Raw genomic sequence first — 21,449 nt, forward strand, 5'->3', positions numbered from 1 at the left:
TTAGATCTTCATGCACTGATAGAATTCCACCCGAAATTGATGTAATCCTAACTCCGAGGTTACTAAAACCGCTAATTCTGAACTTTTGGGTGAACGAAAAATTGTACGGTGAGGCCTAAATAGGCCCATATACAGCGCGTGAGCAAACAGGATTAAGACCGAACAGGTCATATATTGATCACACTAACAGCTTAAGGGTTAATGTCGGTGGATTTTGAACGTGCTTTTGATATACTGTGAACCATATATGAGAGACCTTAAGAGTGAAGACCTGCAAATAAATAGAAAACCAGTAGGCAGGCATTTGGAGTTTAATGGAGCGAGATAAAGATATGCTGTGATAAATCGAACTGAAAACATTTGTTGTGGCCCTATGTTCCACTGGAAATTAAAAAACGGAATATCCAATGATGAATAACTTCCGCCCTTCCCCAATTAAAGATTTTATGTTGTTGTAAAGTTGTAAAACATAATTTATGGAGTAAGATGAAAAGTTTATCCGGTTGGATATTGATATGACAATGGCAACTCTTTTAGTGAATATTTTCTGCAACAGAATTTATAAATACAACTTTATTCTATGATGTCGTCTAGTTCTATCTCATATTAAAAGCGTTTTTCATTAATGTGCAGTATGTGCAGAAGAATTCGAGGTAATTGGCCATCAACCACTAAAGGTCGAGAATTACCAACCACTTTATATGATATTAAGTTCACAAATTTTACAAAAGAAATACCCTCTATTTACAATATAAAAAGTACTACAATTATTTGTTGTTTTCAGTAAAGACAAAAACCTTTAAAACTTAACAAAAGCTCCAGAGGCTAACTACTACAAATTCAATAGCTTTTAGTTAAACTTAACATTTAAAAGCTCTTAAGTAAAACATTTTTATAGAAACTTTTTAACATATGCTTCTACTTTAATAACATGCTGTTATTTACATATTTAGTAATTAATTACTCTCGAACTTTTTTAAAGCTTTTTATTTACAAAGATAAGAAAAGTGCTTTTAACGAAAGTTGTAATAAATAAAATAAATAAAAAGTCATGTTTAAACTACAAAATGAGAAAAGAGACATATAAAAAGGAAACCCAGAGAGTTTATTATCAAGGATTATTTAATGTGTTAAAGAGAGAGAGAGAGAGAGTATTTAAAAATGTAAAGCACATGTAAGTTACAGACAAGTAGAAGTTTTAAACTTAAACGAAAATGTCAAGGAATGTCACAAAATAGATAATTAATAGGGTTGCCAAAAGGTAAAAAAGATTGATTTAACAAAAATTAAGTAACTTAACATAATATAATTAAACGATTTTTATAAAAACATGATAACTGTTAAAAGTTTTTCTTTTTTTTTTAAGAGAATAACTTTTATTTTATTTACTTAAACATTATTTTCAAATTAAATACAACTCTGTTGAAATAAAAAGCTTTTAGTTAGAAGAAATAAATCGATTTCATTATATATTTTTCACACACATGCGCTGTGATAACTATTTGCAAAAAAGGAATATTTGAAGCTTTTTTTCAGTAGGACTATCATTGGCTGTATTACCTACAAACGCTTATGAACATCGACCGTGAACGTTTAATATAAGAAACTAAATAAAATTTTTGCTGCACTTAACTGTAAAAAAAGGTGATTAGATGATATTGGTGAAAAGTGTTAATAAATTTTTATTAATTAATAAAAATATAGCAAAAAAAATTAAATAAAAATTATTAAAGAAATTTAAAACTAATACGTTGAATATTAAAAAGAAAAAGAAAAGAAATTGTGAAAAAACAAGTGTGAGAATTTGGTAGTAAAAGAAAAAAATTGTGTATCAGCATAGCAAAAAGGCTACATTTTTCTATATTCGGGGGATACATGCTAACGAATACAAGAAAAAAAATCAAAACGGGGCCATACAAAAGCAAAGGAATTCTGGTCAATTTTTTTTTTTTTGGTTAAATAATACTTGAAGTCAAACCGAAAAATACATGAAATGAAAAAAACTACGTATAAGTAATTATTTGGCTTAAACTTAAAGAAAGTGAATTTTATATTAACAACAATAAAAAACAGCAATATCTTTAACATTTAAAATAAATATATTGATTTTTTCATTTTCTACAAATTGCCATACAACTAGCAATGATATAACTATATAATACAAAAAAAAAAATAATTACAAAAAAATCCTTTGAAATAGAACAAATAAAAGTTGAAAAAAGTAGTAAGATTAATTTAATTTAAATTGTTTAATATTTGTTTAAATTAAAATAAATTATTTGTTTTAATAGGAGAATTTTAGAGAAAATAGTATATGAGTATCCTATATCCTGTAAAGGATTTTATACTTAAATTTTGCTTAAGTTTTTCTTTTGAAAGGAAGAGTCATCCATTTTAAGAAAATTACCAATATCTCTAGAAACATACACACACACACAAACAGACATATGTACATACATATGTATGTACTTGGGCAAAAAAAAATCATTTTTTTTTATAAATCTTAACATAAACACTTGAAATGTATAAAGCTTTTTTTGGCTTTACTCTCACTCTTAATAAAACATGTAAAAAATCCTCTCTCTCTCTACTTTTAGCTCTTTTAAATCTGTGTTATTTACTCTCTCCACTCTTACTCTCTTGCTCTCTTAAAAACATATACATACACATTTTGTATCTAATACAAATAGAGAATTTTACAATTAAAAACGAATGAAGAAGAACCCATGATGTATTTTTTTAACCACTACTTCCTCTTTTTCGTATACACACACACACACTAGCTTACACAACCCCTACAAATCAAATACATATTAGAAAAACTACAACAACAACTTACACTCAACAAAAAAAAAGAAAACTACTTAATGAAAATAAATAGTTTGAAGCAAAACTAGAAAAGAAAACCCCAAAAAACTTGTAATAGTACTACAATACAAAAACAAATAACGAATAAAATATATAAAAGAAATCACATACCAACACACACATACATACATACATAACAATATATTTTTCTTTTTGTAAAATTTTTTTCTCAGTGTTTTTTTTCGGGGAAGGGGGGAGAGTTTTATTCGTGGTTCGTTTATTTAAATGTTCTGCTTTTCTTTTTGCCAATTGTATCGATTTCATAAGGTTGACGTTGCTGTTGTTATTGTTATCTAAAACAACAACAACAATAACTACATCATCATCAGCATATTCGATGCCGTTGTCGCCTTCGTAAACGTTTACAGTCACGTCTTTGTTTTTTTATTTTCGATTTTTTTTTTTTTTTTTGGTTTCATTTCTTTTTAATTCTTTTCTTTTCTTCCTTCTTGGGACAAAGTCAATAAAATTTTGTTCTGCTGCCTTGAGTGTTTCTTACAACATTTAAGAGAAAATACCTACATACAGCTGAAGAAGAAATAAATAAATTAAAATTAAATAAATTCGTTGTGGTTCGTAAAGTTAAATAAACGCAAATCGTGCAAAATTATCGTTTAAATTAATCTAAAAACGTGTTCTTTGTTCAATTTTATTTTTATTTGAAAACAAAAAAAAAATAAACATAATTTTCAATATTTTTTTCCGTAAAGACAACAAAGTCCTTTTTCGTTCTATATTATACACGTATCGTGTATTCATGTCATTAGAAAAGGTGAGTGGGAGAGTAATAGTATGTATGTGTGTGTGTGTGGTAGTTCTCATTCATTCAAAGAACAAACTTACTTTTGTCTACAACAACAACAACAACAATAGGGAAACAATAAGGATATTTTTAAAAATTAATTATTTATATACACGTAGTTTTGTGCAAAATTATTATACAAATAACAATGGACAAATGAATACAAATAAAACTGCAACTACATTCATACATATATAACTTATAAATAAACATATAAAGTTTATTATCTTTTTTGTTAAAAAATATTAATATAAAAGAAAACTTAAAAGTTAATCACGCAATTTCTTAATATTATTGTGACGGTTAATGAAAAAACAATTTACATATCAAATGTACATTTTGATAGCTACAATAATCCTTTACTAATTGATTCGATTGCTTTGTTGGATAAAACTAATATTTATGGAAATTCTTAACCAAACAGAAACTATTAGATTCCATAAAAATATTTATGAAAATTTAAAACTGTAAATTTTAAGTTATCACCTTTAACCTTTACTAAGCATATTTTGAAAAATTTTGGAAAACTATTAGTAAACGAAGTTACATACGTCACAATGTAATGTCACATCTAAACCACAGCATAATGGTGATATAGAGCGTAATTGTGACTTCAAAGCGACAGTAGCGACAGTATTTCTAAAGACAAATAAATTATTTTTTTCAAATTTGATGTCATTACATGCTAAAAAGGATAATATTATGCGATATCCTTTGAAAACACTTTTTCCAGTTTTTTTTCAAAAATTATCATAAATATTAAAATAAAGTGTATGTTGAAGTCATATCCTCAGAAAGTCCAGCGGTTTTGTGCGCGAAAGGGTTATTATACTTTACACTATTATAGTGCCGAGGGTAACATGCATCGGCTCTGAATTACTTGTCCATCCATCCGTCCGTCCGTCTGTGTGTTCATGTAAGCCTTGTACGCACGCTGCAGGTTACAATTTTCAAAATAATTTGATGAAATTTGTCACAACCTTTTAGTCACAAGGAAGAAGCTTATTGAAAATTTTTGTATTCGGCGAAATTATGACGCCTAGCCCCCATAAATAGTAACCTCCGAAAAGCGTTGTATGTATGTTTAATGTTGTTTAATCTCTACAGAAATCTTAGTTTAATATAAATCTAACTGATACTGATGATTTTCATCACAATCAAGCCTCATTTTACAAAGTTCCGTTAAGGAAATGACTGAAAGGTAAAAATGCACTTTAAACATTAGTATCACCATGAAATTTTGCATATCTAACAAAATTTATACGAATAGGATCATATTTACCTTTGACCCCATTTAACCCCTTTTTAAGAAAATCTCTAACATTTCAGAAGAACTTAAAACATTTGGAAATTAAACTAAAATGCTTTATTATTAGAAAAATATAAACATTTTAAATATACCCACAGGTGTAGGGTATCATATCGACTAATAGTCAATGTAATTTCCACTAACCCCTTGGCTGTAATTCGTCTTTTATTACAAATGTACACTTTGTACAAGAACGTAAAGACAACTTCACTTTGGTATCCCCTTTTTAGGCAAGAACGGAGAAAGTTGTCACTTTACTGCCCCCTTGTAATCTATAGAGTAGACTCTTAAAAATAAAACTTAAGAGTAAATGTTTGACTAGCTTATTGTCTATCTTTTAGTAATCTACACTTTATTCTAGGGCATGTTAAAATAGCTAATTACCTCGGTAGTAAGATGGCTAGGATTAACACTAAGTAGTTCATTAAATAGCTAATACTTAAAGGCACAGTTGTCCTATTATCCCGTGAAACGGTTAAAAATGCCAAAAGATGAATCTTATATTCTTAAAATCTTTAGTGACACGCCTTTGATCATGAAAGAGGCTTTTGTATTTAGCAAAATATTTTAGCGGAGTATTCACATAGAAGATATTGTACCGATTGTTCTTCATTTGCAGAAACTGTTATATGGGTATCCCATACAATTGGACAAGCATTCAAGTATACAGTGTTCATTTAGAAACATTTACACGTTTCTATCAAGAACTTTTCCTTAAAGAGTATATTCTGCAAGTGTTAAAGATTATAAGCAAATAGTGAGTCCTTTTTGGTCACTTAAATTAAGTAAAAAAAAATATTTTGAAACATTGAAAATTTACAATAAAAATTGTAACTATGTAATTTTTTCATAATATTTACGAAAATGTCATATATACTACGAAATTTTACAAAGCATTATCACAAATTTAAGCGAAATTGAACGTGATATAATTTTTGATAAAATTTTAGAAATCGAATTATTTTCTTAGCATAAAAGAAAAAAATTCGTGCTGATAATAATTCGTTAAATAAAATTAAAAAAAAGTATTTTAAAATAAATGTTTGCTTATATAAATCTTTCATTAATTTCCCAATATTTATATATTAACTGCATTATTTATAACAATTAATCAAAGGCTTATTGAACAACTTTTGTATGAAAAATTGTTATAAATAAAATCCTAAGAATTTTTAATTATAAACTTTTACAAAAGGTTTATAAATCAAATTTTTATACAAAATTTATAGCTATTCGTCTTACATCAAGACGAAAATATTAATTTTAATGTTTTTCTTTAATTTGATTTTGTCATCCGTTTCTAACATATCAAAATATTGGTCTAAGAACCACAAAATTGTCATTATTGGAGTTTAAGGCGATATAGCCATGTCCGTCCGTCCGTCTGTCTATCTGTTGAAAACATGAAAGAGTCCAAACAGGACGATCTAGAGATTTGAAATTAAGTTAATGCAGTTTTTTTGATACTAAAAACGTTGAATGTGCAATATTGGACAACATTAAAAAGTTTTAGAGGTCGATAATTGACCCCAATCTTATATAAAAAAGACGTTAACGTCAATAACCCTACCCCCTGCAAGGTCCTCTTCTGAAAATTACTTTAACGTTTAAAACTTCGACATAAACATGTTTTATCGGTCAAATTTTAAAAGGATTAGCAATGAAGGGTCATTGGTAGGGTCAATTAACATAATTTGAAATCTAATGCGCATTTTATTAAACATATCATTTTTTCTTTACTAAAAAAAACTATTTTTAAACATTGAACAACCATAAATTATTTATAATAAAACTAAAGTTTATTTTTACTCATAAATTAATCAAATCAAAACTAAAACAACTTTACATATTATTTTCACACACCAGACCCACACAAACACATACATACTCATACATACTTACTAAATATAATCACTCATATAAGTTTGATAAAGGAAAACTCTAAAAAATAAAACATTTCAGTTTTTACAGTCAATGAACGAATTTATTAAATCAACAGCACAACACACATCATAATCTTATAACAAATTATTTATAGTCACATAAAATAACAACTATAATAAAATAATAGTATAAAATAGATAAACCAACAAAAAAAGACAACAAATTTAATAAAGCTCATCAACAACAACAGCAACAAAACATTGAAACTAAACGCAAGCAATCAATAAAGATTAGTTAAACATTCAACAGAATAACTCTTGAAAATGACCTCAAAAATACCGTCCATTGTTAGTCAGTCAGTCAGTTAGACGATTAGTTAGTCATTCCAATTTAACGTTTATATGCATTTTTCCAATTTTTAATATAAGTATATATATTATAGAAATGTCTTTTGGGAGTAGAGTTTGTGTTCAAAGTGTCTTCGATATTGCAAAAAAAAAATTTATCATGTGGAAAATTAGTTTTCTTAATACTGTTGTCGCTACTTTTCAATCTTGATAAGTGGGTGTCTATTTAATGTATGCCATTTTTCTTAGACTCAAGGCATTGACGACCCTTAAGGCGATTAAGCGAAAATAAATTTCAAATAGATTTTGACATCATTAAATTGTGGTTAAATTGATTATGGGGAATATTTATAGTTTAAGATCTTTTTGTTAGAATTTGGTTTAAAGTACGGCTTTAGTTTCGTCCAAGGGCCCTAAAACTAACGTATAGCACTCCCCATGTAAAGATCGAAATACCCCCAAAATACGATTTAATCTCTCACATTCGTGAGGGAGATATATAGATGTTTATCATTCAGTTTGTAATTTTCAGATCCTATAAAGTTCTGGATCCTTATAGATTCCGGAATCTATTATCCAGCTGTCTACTTGCTTGTCGATCTAACTGTCTGCCTGCAGTCTGCCGGGACTATAAAGTAGTAAAGTCATATGTATCCTCGTTTTCGGCCTAGAATGATTTGGCATGAAGTCTAAGCAGAGCACCAAATAATTTGGTACTAATGGTGGCCAGTTGTCCGTAGAGCTGGTCCTGGTCAGTTGGTTAAGGTTCTTTCGGGATCCACATAGTGGTTTAATACCCAAAAAGGCAGGGAGACAATGTTGGTTTAAGGACTGATATATCCATGCCATATATGCCTGCTGATGTAAGTTTGGTGAACTATCGGGAATGTCTCCCCTGCCCTCTAGGAGACTAGTATACCTCTTATTTCAGGGATGTTCTTTAGTACTGTCGCCTTCTCAACAGGATTCATATTGTCAGGATTCATATTGGTCAACTCAACTTGTCGGGGCAATTATTGGATTTGAATTAACTTTAAAAATTTATACATCCTTTATCATATTATCTCGACATAAAGAAAGATCCTAAATTATTGGCTCGGTATTTCGACCTACCAAATACAACTCTAGGTGCTGTTGCCGAAACACAGGGCCATTTCAATAGTGTGGTTGCGCGGGCTTTAAGAGGTTAAGGCATGCACTAGAATGGGTCATTAGATGATGGGGATTGCATTTTCAATAATGCAAACTTTCATGGCATCATAAGGATGGTCATCTTTCGGTATATCCGGAAGATTGATTTCACCTGATGTTGAGGTTATTCCTGTTCTATTAGCTTTAGGCTAATGATTGTTTTTTTCTAGTCGGGGTGTGCATTAGGCTTGAGCACATGCTGCCTGTCGTTCTGTAATGGGGCTACTATGGCAAGAGATAAGACAGCTCGAGCACAGAGACAGGCACATCCATGTAGAAAAAATGCCACCTGAGTTCTTCATAGAATGATTCAGGGAACCATATCTGTATGTCTGTCTGTCTATCTGCTGTCCTTATGTGTGTATGTTGAATTCAATTTTATGAAGATCCCAGATAACTACGAGATCCAAATCTTTAACAATTCTGTCAGACCTGCTTTCCCTTTTATACAAATAAAATCTGCAAGATAACGAAGATATAAGCAAAAATCCGGGACAACCTCTAAAAATTTCATTAAAAAAAGAGAACAGTAGTACATGACATTAGTACATGACATTAGTACATCACATATAGGCTCTTGATTCCCAAATATCGATTTAAAAATATTTTACAAGCCTTGTTAAGTGAAATTTTAATAGTTTAGTTATCATTCACTAATATGTTTTCTCGTAACACGTTTGTTTTTAAAACATGTTTTTTTATTTTTATGAAATTTTCTTTCTCGATACAAGTTCAAGAAATATTTACATTATTAAAAAGCCATTAATAAGTCCTATATATGTATATATCAAAATAACTTATAAATTATTATCTGACTCAGTAGTAATAAAAATTTCCATAGTTTAACATTAATAACATTTCAAAATTTGACACTGACAATTACGTTGAACTGTGGCGTGTTAATAAGATATAAATAAATACACCGAAAGAAAAATCGCATAGAAAAGTTCAACTTTATTTTTCTCAACTTCAGAATTAAAACTTAATGATTTTATTACTCAAATCATTTTTTATCTCTTTTATTACTTACTCCTTTATTACTTGTTCCTTTCTAATTAGTGGCATCCGGTAGGTTAGTTATTAGTGTTCCCACCAATTTACTGAAATCTTTTGTAAATTGAGTGTGAATTAAGCTCATTTTGGAATTAGTGCAATATTTGATAATCTTAAACCAATCTTATTTTTATCACAAATCATTTAAGCATTGGAGCTTAAATCTAACCTTCATTATGTCATTTGTAATTGTTTTAAGTAAAACCATACTTAAAATATTTCAAAAACTGATCCGGATTTTTCTTCAAGTGCATAAACTATAAATAGGAAAAGTATAAAAAAAACAAAGAATAAAATATAGTTTCGTTTAATCTACAGTTTAAGTAAACAAAATAGACACATAAAAGAACCACCCACCAATGACGCCGTTAAGCTGATTAAGCTTTTAATAAACAACAACACCTCCTTAAGGCAGTACTAAACTTTAATTAATTCGTTAATAGTTATTTCATTTAACATTTATGTTTGCTGGTATTTGGTAGAAAAAGGAAACGTATTTACAAGAGCAGCATGCTCTGAGCGGAAATTACGCTGTCAAAACTATTGCGTAACGAATATGAGGATAGAAAAATCTATGTTGTACAAATATGTTCTTTGCAAGTGAACTCAAAATAAGCGAAGAGTATGTCAATCGTTTTGAGTTGAAAGAAAACTTGTATCTCTTAACGTTTCAAAGGTATTTGTTTGAGTATAGCATGATGTAAAGGTATTCAAACTATTCTAGTTTTGGAAATAAATTTCCTCTTTTATCTCCAACTTTCTTTACAAAATTCCTGAATTTGGGAATCCCGCAGAGGTATGTTCTTTCTGAAACCCTCTTTTCTATGGGTACCTAGATACATATACAAATATTTTTTAGGTGCTTATTAATTTTTAAGATTTAGTCATGTCCGTCTTTCCGTATTGGATGCGTACGGAAGGAGTATGTCAATCACTTGATTAAAACGAAGTCTCTCCGACCCTACTTGACAGTTCGGGTGCAGTGAACTAACACGTTAAGTGTTAGACATTAACTAGTCCCCAAGTTTGCAAACATTTAGAATACATTAGAATTACATATTTAAGTAGAACCTCAAAAATAAATTCATTGACTTCCTCTCAGAGACACATTCAGTTCGAGATAATGAGTAATGCTGATTTCGTTTGATCACCAAATTGTGATGCAGAACAATAGACCAAAGAGTTGAAAGAAAACTTGTATCTCTTAACATTTTAAAGGATATTTTGGGTCCTTATTAAATTCTATGACGATTTAGCCATGTCTATTTATATGTCTTTTAAAAGCATTATTGGCTACCAATGGAAAGAGGCAGAGTGTTAAAATTTCACACAAATATTTTGTATAGGTATAGTTTGTATTAGTATCGGTTTTTAATTGACGCTACCCCCCATACAAGGTCCTCTTTAGAAAATGACTTTAAAGTCCTTATAAAGCAATGACACTGCTACAGACCTATAGCTCATTTTACTACAGACCTGTAGCTCCCGCAGTAAGCTCTAAACAAATTTGACACAACAAAATCAGGACATTTGTCATTGCAAAACAAAACTATTGAATGTCTTCAGTAAGCATTTCTTCCAAACCTCTGAATAGATGAAGTGAACTTCAGTGAACCTGATTTAGGACACAACAACACAATGCGACGTCTGATGAAATTTCCATATTTTACTATTTAACTTTAGTTGTTAATTGATTTCGATCTACGTTTGCAATAACTTCGGTTGTTTTACTATTTAATTTGAAGTAGTAAATCTGACAGATTCTGCTATTTCCAGGATAAAATTACTTTAAAGACTAATTCCATATACACTGGTCGACAGAGAAATGCAATTTCATTAGTAATGCAACAACGAAATAATGACAATACAGTTTTCAATCCATTTACCAAAGTATATGCTATGAAAAGATTGAGATACACCAAGTTCGATTAAGATATTCGAAATTCTTTTGCAAAATTCCTAATTTTTGTCGAATATTGATTAATAAAATGTTCTATAAACGAATCGATTCTCTTAAATAGTTTTCCTATACGTAAATAGGACATTAATCATTTCATTTTTTTTTTTTTTTTTGCTTTCCTTTTAATGAACTAAATACATTATTGAATACTTAGCTGCTGTTTATTAAGCTAAAAAGGAAAAAACAACATCTACTACAAGTGTGATGACGTTTCAGAGATAAATATTGTTGTTTTTTTAGACACCTAAAAAAAAAACAAATTCTATTTCCCAGTACAAAGACTCATTCGAGCATATTTATTAATAAATTCAATAAACAAACTATTATCATAGAACACAAATTGGAAATAAAGTTAGATAAGATAAAAAATAATGACTAAGGAAGATACATACATATATATGTACATGCATACGTATGCATAAATAAATTTATAAATTCACTAAAATTAAGTTTTATACCAACAGCAGATATACATATATGGATAAAAACACAAAAAAAACAAGTGTCAGACTAAAGTATTGCTTGTTTTCCATGTATGAGTGCTGATGTCTTTGTGTGTGGGTTACAACCCTTGTGTAGTCTTGCACAGAAATTAGGTTAGCATTTTGTTGAAAACTTTTTCGGTTGTAGTTTTTTTTTTTTTTGCCTTTTTGTCTTGGCCAAGAAGAAAAAAAAATACACTTTTAAAATACATTTTTTGCCTACTTTAGGCGAAATATTTAAAATGTTGACTAAATGCGCAGAAGTCAAAATATTACATTTACAGCAAAAATTTAACAGAAAATAAAAAGACTAAAAAAGGAAATTACAGAGAAGTAAAGCGAAATAAATGACAATTTAAGTGTCAAAAAAAAAAGAATTTCATGGACTTAAACTGCGTCCATACAAATATATGAATGACACTCAAACAAACAAGAAAACACACAAATATTTCGCAGTACAATAAACATTTTTTTCTTTTTGATACGAAATTACACAATTGTAGGCGTATGTACAATATGAATTTATGTTAATGTATATGTGAGCTTAACTAAAGCAAAAATAATATGTATAGTATACTTTTAAGCGTCGACCGTCATTCATATTTTTAAGCCACAAAAACAAGGTGAAACATTATTAAGTATATACGTAGGTCAACACAACATACCCCCTCCCTCACTCTCTCTATCTATCCCTCTTATATTTATTTTGCACATTTAATTGCTACAATCATTTTATAAATTTTAGAAAAGCATAATAAATCTCAAATAATTTATGCCATAAAAAATTTTATTTTTCTCGTTGTTGTTAGGTTAGTAATATACAAATTAAATATTTATTTTCATTACACACTTACACAGTTACAGAAAATAAAATAAATTTGTTTAGACAATTTTCTTATGTATCATTCATTCAATTCAATTTATAAAACATCAGCGATTGAGAGAGAGGAAGACATGGCTTGTCAGAATAATTTAATAATGCTTGACAAAGGAATTTTACATTTTATATAGATTTTTTCTTTGGAATTCAAATTTTGCATAACAAAGTATATACTTATAGCTGTGACTTATTAATTTTAAATTGAAAAAGTTTATGCTCTCGCCTCCATGCACAAAAAACATATTTTTTATATTTATTGTAAAATTCAACATATTTTTATATCTGTTTAACATAATTATGTCAAAAATATGTTTATTATCTTATGTAAAATGTATTATTAATTGTACCCTGCATCACTATAATAGGGAGGATATTATGAGTTTTTAGTTATATTTGTAACAAACAAAAGTATGCCGATCGTTTCAAAATCACTCTCTGAAACGATTCAGACATGTCCGTCCATACGGCCCTCAATCTTCAATATATTTTGATAAAATTTGAACTAAAAATATAATTTAAGAATTATTTCATATATATAACGAAAAAATTTCGTGCTGAAAATAAACTTTCATACAATGTACAAAATTTTTCATATATATAAAACATGCATTATTTTCAATCTAAATGCTTTTTTATTTAAATATGTCTTCTTTATTTAAAAATGATCATCCTACATCAAAGGATTTAAATTCGAATCATGAGTTATAAAAAATTAAATGACAACTCTTTGTGTACTCATAATTGTTATATTATACTCTTTTTAATATTTAATTAAAAGGGATTATTTTGTTTACCTATGTATGTTTGTATGTAAAGAACGTAATTTAATATGCAAAAGGTTAAATCCCAACATAAATGCCCAAAACTGTGTTTTAAGAACTTTTTTTGCTTGATTTGAATTTAAAACTTAAAAAATGTAAATGCAATAAATTTAATGATTTTTAGATTTTTACGCCTTTGAATGTCGTTTTCATAAATTCACTTAATAATTTATTGAAAAATTAAAATCAAACTGCTGAAAAATTTTTATTAATTTAACAGTATCACTAAATTCAACTGTATAGTAGAGCAGAATGGAAGTTTTTTGTAAATAAATGTGGCATTGCTAAACGGCTGAACCGATATGGATAAAATTTAACATGGACATTGTAGCAAGGAGTTTAGGTTTTGAAAATGTACTCCTCAAATCCTACAGAAGGCTATATAAAAGAATATATGTTTCTCTAAAAGCTATTTTTATAGGAAAAATTTGGTAACAAAATAAGTTCGTTTTATATCAAAATGTTCCGAAATAAACCAATTTCTTTATCAATATTTAAATTTTTAAAACCATATGTTGGAGTCAAAAAATGGAAAACTTTATTTATATATACAAATTATTTTCAAAACCCGAGAGATGTGTGGACCCTATGGTTAATACTGTTACCTTAACATTTCAACCATCTTTTGAAATTGGTTTGATTGTCGGACTTAGCATTCGCTAAAACATATTTCTATTATGAATTTCAAAAATTCCCCTTTTGCTTATTGTTTAAAACAAAATTTTGTTTATAACCCACAAAAAACAGGGGCGGTAATATCATGATCACGCCCACTTGATTTAGTAGTTTTGATTTAAGTATTTTCAAAATGATTTGATTCTTTTAAACAAAATTTTATGAAAATACAAATTTAAAGCGAATAAGCTTAACAAATATAACTAAAATATTGTATTGACCACGCCCCTTTTTAAAATTTTGAAAAATATAAAAAACAGTCAAAGGTTATCATTATTGTTGTAAATATTTGTTTGTTCGTGTTGAAGTTTTTGATTATTTTTTTTTTTTGCCTTCAAAAACACAAAACGAAGCGGATAACAACACACGAATTTCTGAATTTCGTGTCAAGAGACCCAACTCAAAAAATCGAAGCTAAGTACTATTAGATAAAAGGCCAGACTCAAAATTTCAGTTATTTCAAAGTTGGATATTTTGGTTTTACAGGGTTTTATTAAAATAAGTGTAACTTTTTTAACTGTAGGTATTGGAAAAAAAATTTTAAAAAAGTTCAGAAAGCTACAATGAAGAAATTGTCCCCAAAAAAAATTTATTTTTAATTTTTTTAAAGTTTGGTAACTTGACATGAAATTCTCCATGTACATTAGAGTGTCCCGAGGAACAGCCTTTTTAAGAATTTTACTCAATTCTCAATTGATGTGTATTAATGTACTGAACACGAAAAAAATAGAAAATATTTTTTTCTAATGATTCCTACCATCCTACCCTATCCTGAACTCAGTGTAATTTTCGAAAAATGAAACATTATAGATTTTTTCGAAATGGGTTTTAAAAAGTCAGTAATTTTACACTGATTAAGGAAAAATAATTTGAAAATTTTTGTAAATACTTTTGGTTCATAAAATAATATTTAGTGGGTTGTTATTATTGCGCTTTTAATCGAAATAGGGGTCAAAATTGTTAAAATTTTAGTTTTTACAGAAAAATGTTAAAAAAAATAGTGAATATATATACTAAAAAATTTTTAATTATTTTCCCGCGATAAGCCGAAATTTCTTAAAACCATTTCGAAAAGATCGCAGAATTTTTTTTTTTTTTTTTTTTGCATATTGTACTGAGATCAATATTTTAATCGCTGGTAGGAAGCTGAGGGCCTTTTCGTATTTAGTACATTAATACGCATCGTTTGTGAGGTATTCCTTCAAAAAAGTGCTCCACGGGACATCCTAATGTACATATATACTTAATATGAAGTAGACATATACCTTTTGGTGCACCCCACTGGGCAAAGGCAAGTGTCAGTAAGTTTAAATATCTTACAAAGTAGTAGTTTACAATTTTATTAATAAATATTAATAGGTAATCTGTAAAAATACCAACTCTTAATTGGAAATGGAAACAAGTTCGAACCTACCATCTGACAAGTTTAAACATATCATCTGACAATCCGTGGACTCAAAAATAGCACAGTAACACAAGTTAAGTCAATCTTCTACTGCTAACATTTATATTAACCTATATTCACTCTATTGACTACCTACTTTCGAAAAAGGTATCCGTGACAATGTTCTATTAACATGTAAATTTTATAAATTTCTTAAGGATTTATTTTCAAGTTAAATAAGTAGAAAAAATTAATCTAGTGAGATCAAATATGCTCGAAATCTTTAATTAAAAAAGGTTGTTTTGACATAACTTTATTGACATCTAAATACATACACACCCACATAGATCACCAAAATTTCATTTAAAGGGATTTTTTCTCTATTGCATGAAGAAAAACATAAAATTGACTTTACTACAAAGAATAGATTTAAAAGATTTAGAGGATATAAAAACATTATCTACCAACTTAAGTAAATCTACATACATACACGTGTGTCTTATAAAATTTTAATAAAATCTAACCTCAAAAACATTTATTCATTTTTTTCAACATTTTCATTCATTTTTCTACATTCTGTAGAAAAACTTTTTATTTGTTTATTTATTGTTATAAAAAAAACGGTATTTGTTTTTTTCTTTACTACAAAGCGTGTATGTTGATTTATACCTTTAACGTGTATAGGTATGTAAGTATAAGTATAAATGTATGTGTAGATATATTTATTTAATGTAGAACATTTTTACCTTTTTATATTTTCTATACACTAGGGTATACAATTTTCTACGGCCCATTTCAAAGTATGCCGGAGACTACTTGTCTACATTGAAATAAGTAAATTTTGTTGTTGTTGTTGTTGTTGTTGTTGTTATTTTTGTTCTATAATAAAAAGAATACCTACTCAAAAAAAATAAAATAAATAGAAAAAAAAACAAGTAAAATAAAAATAACACTAACACACTTAACTAATTTATATGTACATACATACATATGTATGCATACACACTATGCAACTATTTTCATTGTATTACAATTTAGCACAAAAAACTAAAAAAAACTCCCTTAGACAAAGTTGTATATAGAAATAGAATTTCTGTAAGTGTGTAAAGAAAAAAGCTGTGAGTGAAATTTTCTTTCTGTCCAGATGAACTACAGAGATAGCATTTGTCAAATATGACCAATACACAATGATGTTAGAGTGTTAGTGCTGCTGATGATGATAATAATGATGGTGACATAGTATTGTGGTATAGAAAAGGAAAATGGTTACAATTTTTCCAAATTGTCTTAATGTTGCCAAGTGACATATTTATTAAGGAATTGTGTCCTTTTTTCAAGTCATTAAATTAAAAAAAAAAAAAACAGCAACATGACAAGACACATTTATTGCTGGTTTACTATTAAATACTTTAGAAAGTATTACAGGAAAAAAAACAAATTCTTCATTATTTATGTAGGTTGCTAATAAATTGCAAACATTTATGCCAAACTTTATTTTCTAAATTAAAACCAACAGGAGTGTCATTTTTCGTTCTTAAAAACTCTTTTACACAATTATGATTTATAAACTTAAGCAAAAGTGTGTGTTTTTAAGCATCATTAAATTTGTTTTGTGTGTGAAAGAAAAACCATTTGAAATAATAACAAGTATTTAAGAGTTATGTACTCGAATGTGTTCTACTACAACAATTGACACAATTACAAAGTTATCTTTATTTTATGGCTGTCAGTATTCTTTTATATAAAAAATATTTTTTTTTTAAGATTTCTCTGCGGTTGCCTGTCTATACAATGGAATTTTGTAGAAAATGACAAATTATTATTTTCTTATTTTATGTTAGGGATTTTATTGAGGAATGGAGGCAATTTGTTTTATTAAAAAAAAGTGAATTTTGTTTTAAGAATTTGTTTCAAAAACTGAAGTTTTGTTCTATGGCAGAGCGCTTGAATAGGATGGACATCGATTACGGATCGTAAAAGGTTCATTAACTTTCAGTTATGTGAAGAAGAAAACATGTATACCAACCAACCAACCAAATAACTAACTAACCAACTAACTAATTAACTAGACTTTAGGACGGTCTATAGTCTGGCCTAGAGTACAGCCTTTAGTCTGGACTATAGGTAACTTTATATTCTGGACTATATAACAGTCTATAGCCTGGAAAATAAGACAGTTTACATTCTGGACTATAGAACAGTCTGCGCTAAATTACAGTCTTCATTCTGGCCTGGACGGTTAGAAGTCCAGACCACAGAACAGTCTTTAGTCTGGACTATAGAATAGTCTATTATCTGGACTATAGGACAGTCTATAGTCTGGACTATAGGACAGTCTATAGTCTGGACTTTAGGACAGTCTATAGTCTGGACTACAAAACAGTCTATAGTCTGGACTACAGAACAGTCTATAGTCTAGTCTATAGAACAGTCTATAGTCTGGACTGTAGAACAGTCTTTAGTCTGGACTATAAAATAGTCTATCATCTGGACTTTGGGACAGTTTTAACTATCTAACTAACTAACTAACTAACTAACTAACTAACTAACTAACTAACTAACTAACTAACTAACTAATTAACTAACTAACTAACGCCTTAAAACTAAGAACACGATACGATTAAATTTGACATAAACAACTTTAATAAAAGCCAACATCTCTCTATCAAGTTCTATGAGGTTCGTCCCATAATTGATCCTAGTCCCTATACAAAGAAATCTACATAATATTACTTTAACGCTCCTTGTTGGCATAAAAGTACGTATTTAGTTGTGAAGTTCTGAATCATAAAAAATAGCTAATATATATTTCAAACATTATTAAATCCAAAAGAATCATGTCACTGTCATATCCATCTTGAGCAAAAAAAAAAAAAACACTTTTCAATTAAGTTGCTTGTCTTATTTTTGTAGGATATTTTAAAATATGGCTTCCTTAAGGTATTTATTATACTAACTATATAAAATATATAAATTCCTATGAATTCAATCATATTTAATATCCTGCAGATTTTCCTTGTTTTTTATTTATAGTTTTTTTTTTTTTCAATCAAATATTTATAATACTTTTAACTTTCTTTTATGACAATTTTATATTTCTAAGAAAATCTCCATTAATATTAACTGCAATTTTTAATAAAATAAATTTAATGTAAAAAAATAAACACAACTTAACTTTAAAAATAATAAATAACAAGTGTCGTAAATGAAAGAAAAATTTATTTACATAAATTTTGTGATCAAAGCGTGTATAATGATGATGCTTGTTATTTTTAATTTAAATAAAAATTTAACAAAAAAACGGATGTTAAGGCAAAGTTGCAGCTCTTGTTATAAAGAACGTTTAAAAAAAATATTTCAAGCTCTTCTTGATATTAGACGTATACTTAATATTTGTAAAACCAATAAATAATTAACACGTATACGTACAGGTGTCGTTAATAGAAAAAGTGCAATTAAACAATATGAAAGTTTTATATTAAAATGGAAAAAAAATAGAGATGTACCGAGTCCCCAGATTTTTGGGTTTTAATCCCAAAATAAATGTTTAAAGTTTTAAGTTTTTCCACGACTGCTGTACTAAAGTGAACCCCCATTTAATATCGGTTAATGTATACATGCAATGACGTAAATCCCATTAAGAATATTTTTCTATATTATTTTCCATGTTTCTATTTTTACCCATTTTATTTTGTGTTTTTATACCAGCAACGTAAATATATATAAATACGTATTGTATCCGTTTTATAAAAGGAAAAAGCTAAAAGATCATTAGTCATTATTAATGAATCTCGTTGACAGTAAACAACTATATATTGAGTATAAAATCTTTATTGCATTTCCTTTTATTAACATATGTTATTTTAAAAAAATATGTACTTTTAAATAGCAAAACTTTTACCCGTTAATATAATAAAGGAAATATTAAAGAAAATTTTTTCTTAACAAATGTATAAAACGTGATAACCTAAAAAAAGGGACACTTATTAAAAAATATATATATAAACGACTAAAAGAGTAGTGCGTGAGTTATATAAAATTCTAATATGAATATATAATTTATTCATTCTTTTATCTCTAATTTAAAGTTCATTTTAAGTCAAGGTTGTTGAAAGAAATTGTGCAGCAGAACATCAATACGGGAAATAAAACGTTAACATACATGAATGAAAAACAAAAAAAAACTGAATGAATGACACAAAACTTTTGCCAACTCAATGGCGTATTACTTCAATGATTTCATTTATTTTCCTTATAATACTCATGTATTTTTTATCCTACTTTTTTGCTCATTTTTCATTTTTTTTTTTATTTTTGTGAAACTTATACCAACTATAGAAGAAGAATGATACTTGATAAACCGAGTATAACTGGCGTCTAGTTAATGACACATGGTGCTACTACTGCATTTACTTGTTTAATATATAGTTTTTTTTTATTTTTTACTGCTGCCTTTGTAATGATGATTGCATTCATAATGATGTTGTTTCAGTTCAGTGGTTTCCATTGTAGATTGTTGAGGAGTTTCAGTTAAAAGGGGTTTACAAAAGTTACGTTTTTTTGTTGGTTATTGCGTGAGTTAGGAAATTTTGCGTGGGTTCTTGATTGGTTTTATGATTCCTTTTGCTATGCAATGAACACAGTTCTAATATGTTCATCTTGTGTTTCAAAGAGACTTTTTTTAATTGGATAGTGGAAAGCTTGTGGTTTATCGAGTACACTAGGATTATTAAATTAGAGAGAGATAGAAAAAACTATCCAATATTTTTAAAGTTGTTTCAGTTTATGCCCTTATATAGAGTTCTATGAAAGGTGTAGTCTGTGCCACAAAACAGTTTTTAGTCTGGACTATAGAACAATATTTAGTATGGATTATAGGACAGTCTATAGTCTTGACTATAGAACAGTCTATAGTCTGGACTATAGAACAGTCTATAGTCTGGACTATAGAACAGTTTATAGTCTGGACTATAGAACAGTCTATAGTCTGGACTATAGAACAGTCTATAGTCTGGACTATAGAACAGTCTATAGTCTGGACTATAGAACAGTCTATAGTCTGGACTATAGAACAGTCTATAGTCTGGACTATAGAACAGTCTATAGTCTGGACTATAGAACAGTCTATAGTCTGGACTATAGAACAGTCTATAGTTTGGACTATAAAACAGTCTATAGTCTGGACTATAGAACAGTCTATAAGCTTGACTTATAAAACAGTGTATAAGCATGACTTAAAGAACGGTGTATAAGCTTTCATTATAGAACAGTCCATAATTTTGACTATAATCTCGACTATAGGAAGTTCGTTTTTGAGCCAAGATACCAAAACAATCAGATCATTCTGACGATATGAAAAACTGTTTACAGAATTTTTAACGGTCGACGTTTCAGGACTTATATCTCTGCCGTTTCCTGCAACTATATCAGGCACGTTAATTAAAGCCAAATCAAGAGCTACTAATATAAGTATAAAAGAGTATAAGCAATTGCTAACTAATTTGAATTAATGATACAATTAGCAATTTCTTAGAAATCAATCTTCACATAATTCCTGATTTAGTCTTTTAAATATTTAATTTTACTTAAAATTCTAAAACTTTCATCAGAAATTATATTACTTATTCATGAAACACTTTGACTTATGTACATACTTAATAAGTATATTTTTATATTTAAGTGTTTCAAGCAGTATAGCAATAAATATTATTTAATGTCATAAAACAAAATCATATTATTAAAAAAGTTAAAAGCTCAATAAATGAATCATGGCTGCAGGATAGCAACAGTTTT

General features: G+C 28.2%; 1 protein-coding gene across 1 annotated transcript in view; it reads left to right on the forward strand.

The window, feature by feature from the left end:
• Positions 1–1,541: 1,541 nt before the first annotated feature.
• LOC111676669 (synaptotagmin 1) overlaps positions 1,542–21,449 on the forward strand; it is a 52,033-nt gene continuing 32,125 nt past the window's right edge. The window contains exon 1 of the mRNA XM_023437632.2: positions 1,542–1,644. The gene's annotated coding sequence lies outside the window, so the exon portion shown is untranslated. The remainder of the gene's footprint in view (positions 1,645–21,449) is intronic.

Source organism: Lucilia cuprina, chromosome 2, assembly GCF_022045245.1.
Source record: "Lucilia cuprina isolate Lc7/37 chromosome 2, ASM2204524v1, whole genome shotgun sequence".
In the NCBI taxonomy this organism is placed as follows: domain Eukaryota; kingdom Metazoa; phylum Arthropoda; class Insecta; order Diptera; family Calliphoridae; genus Lucilia; species Lucilia cuprina.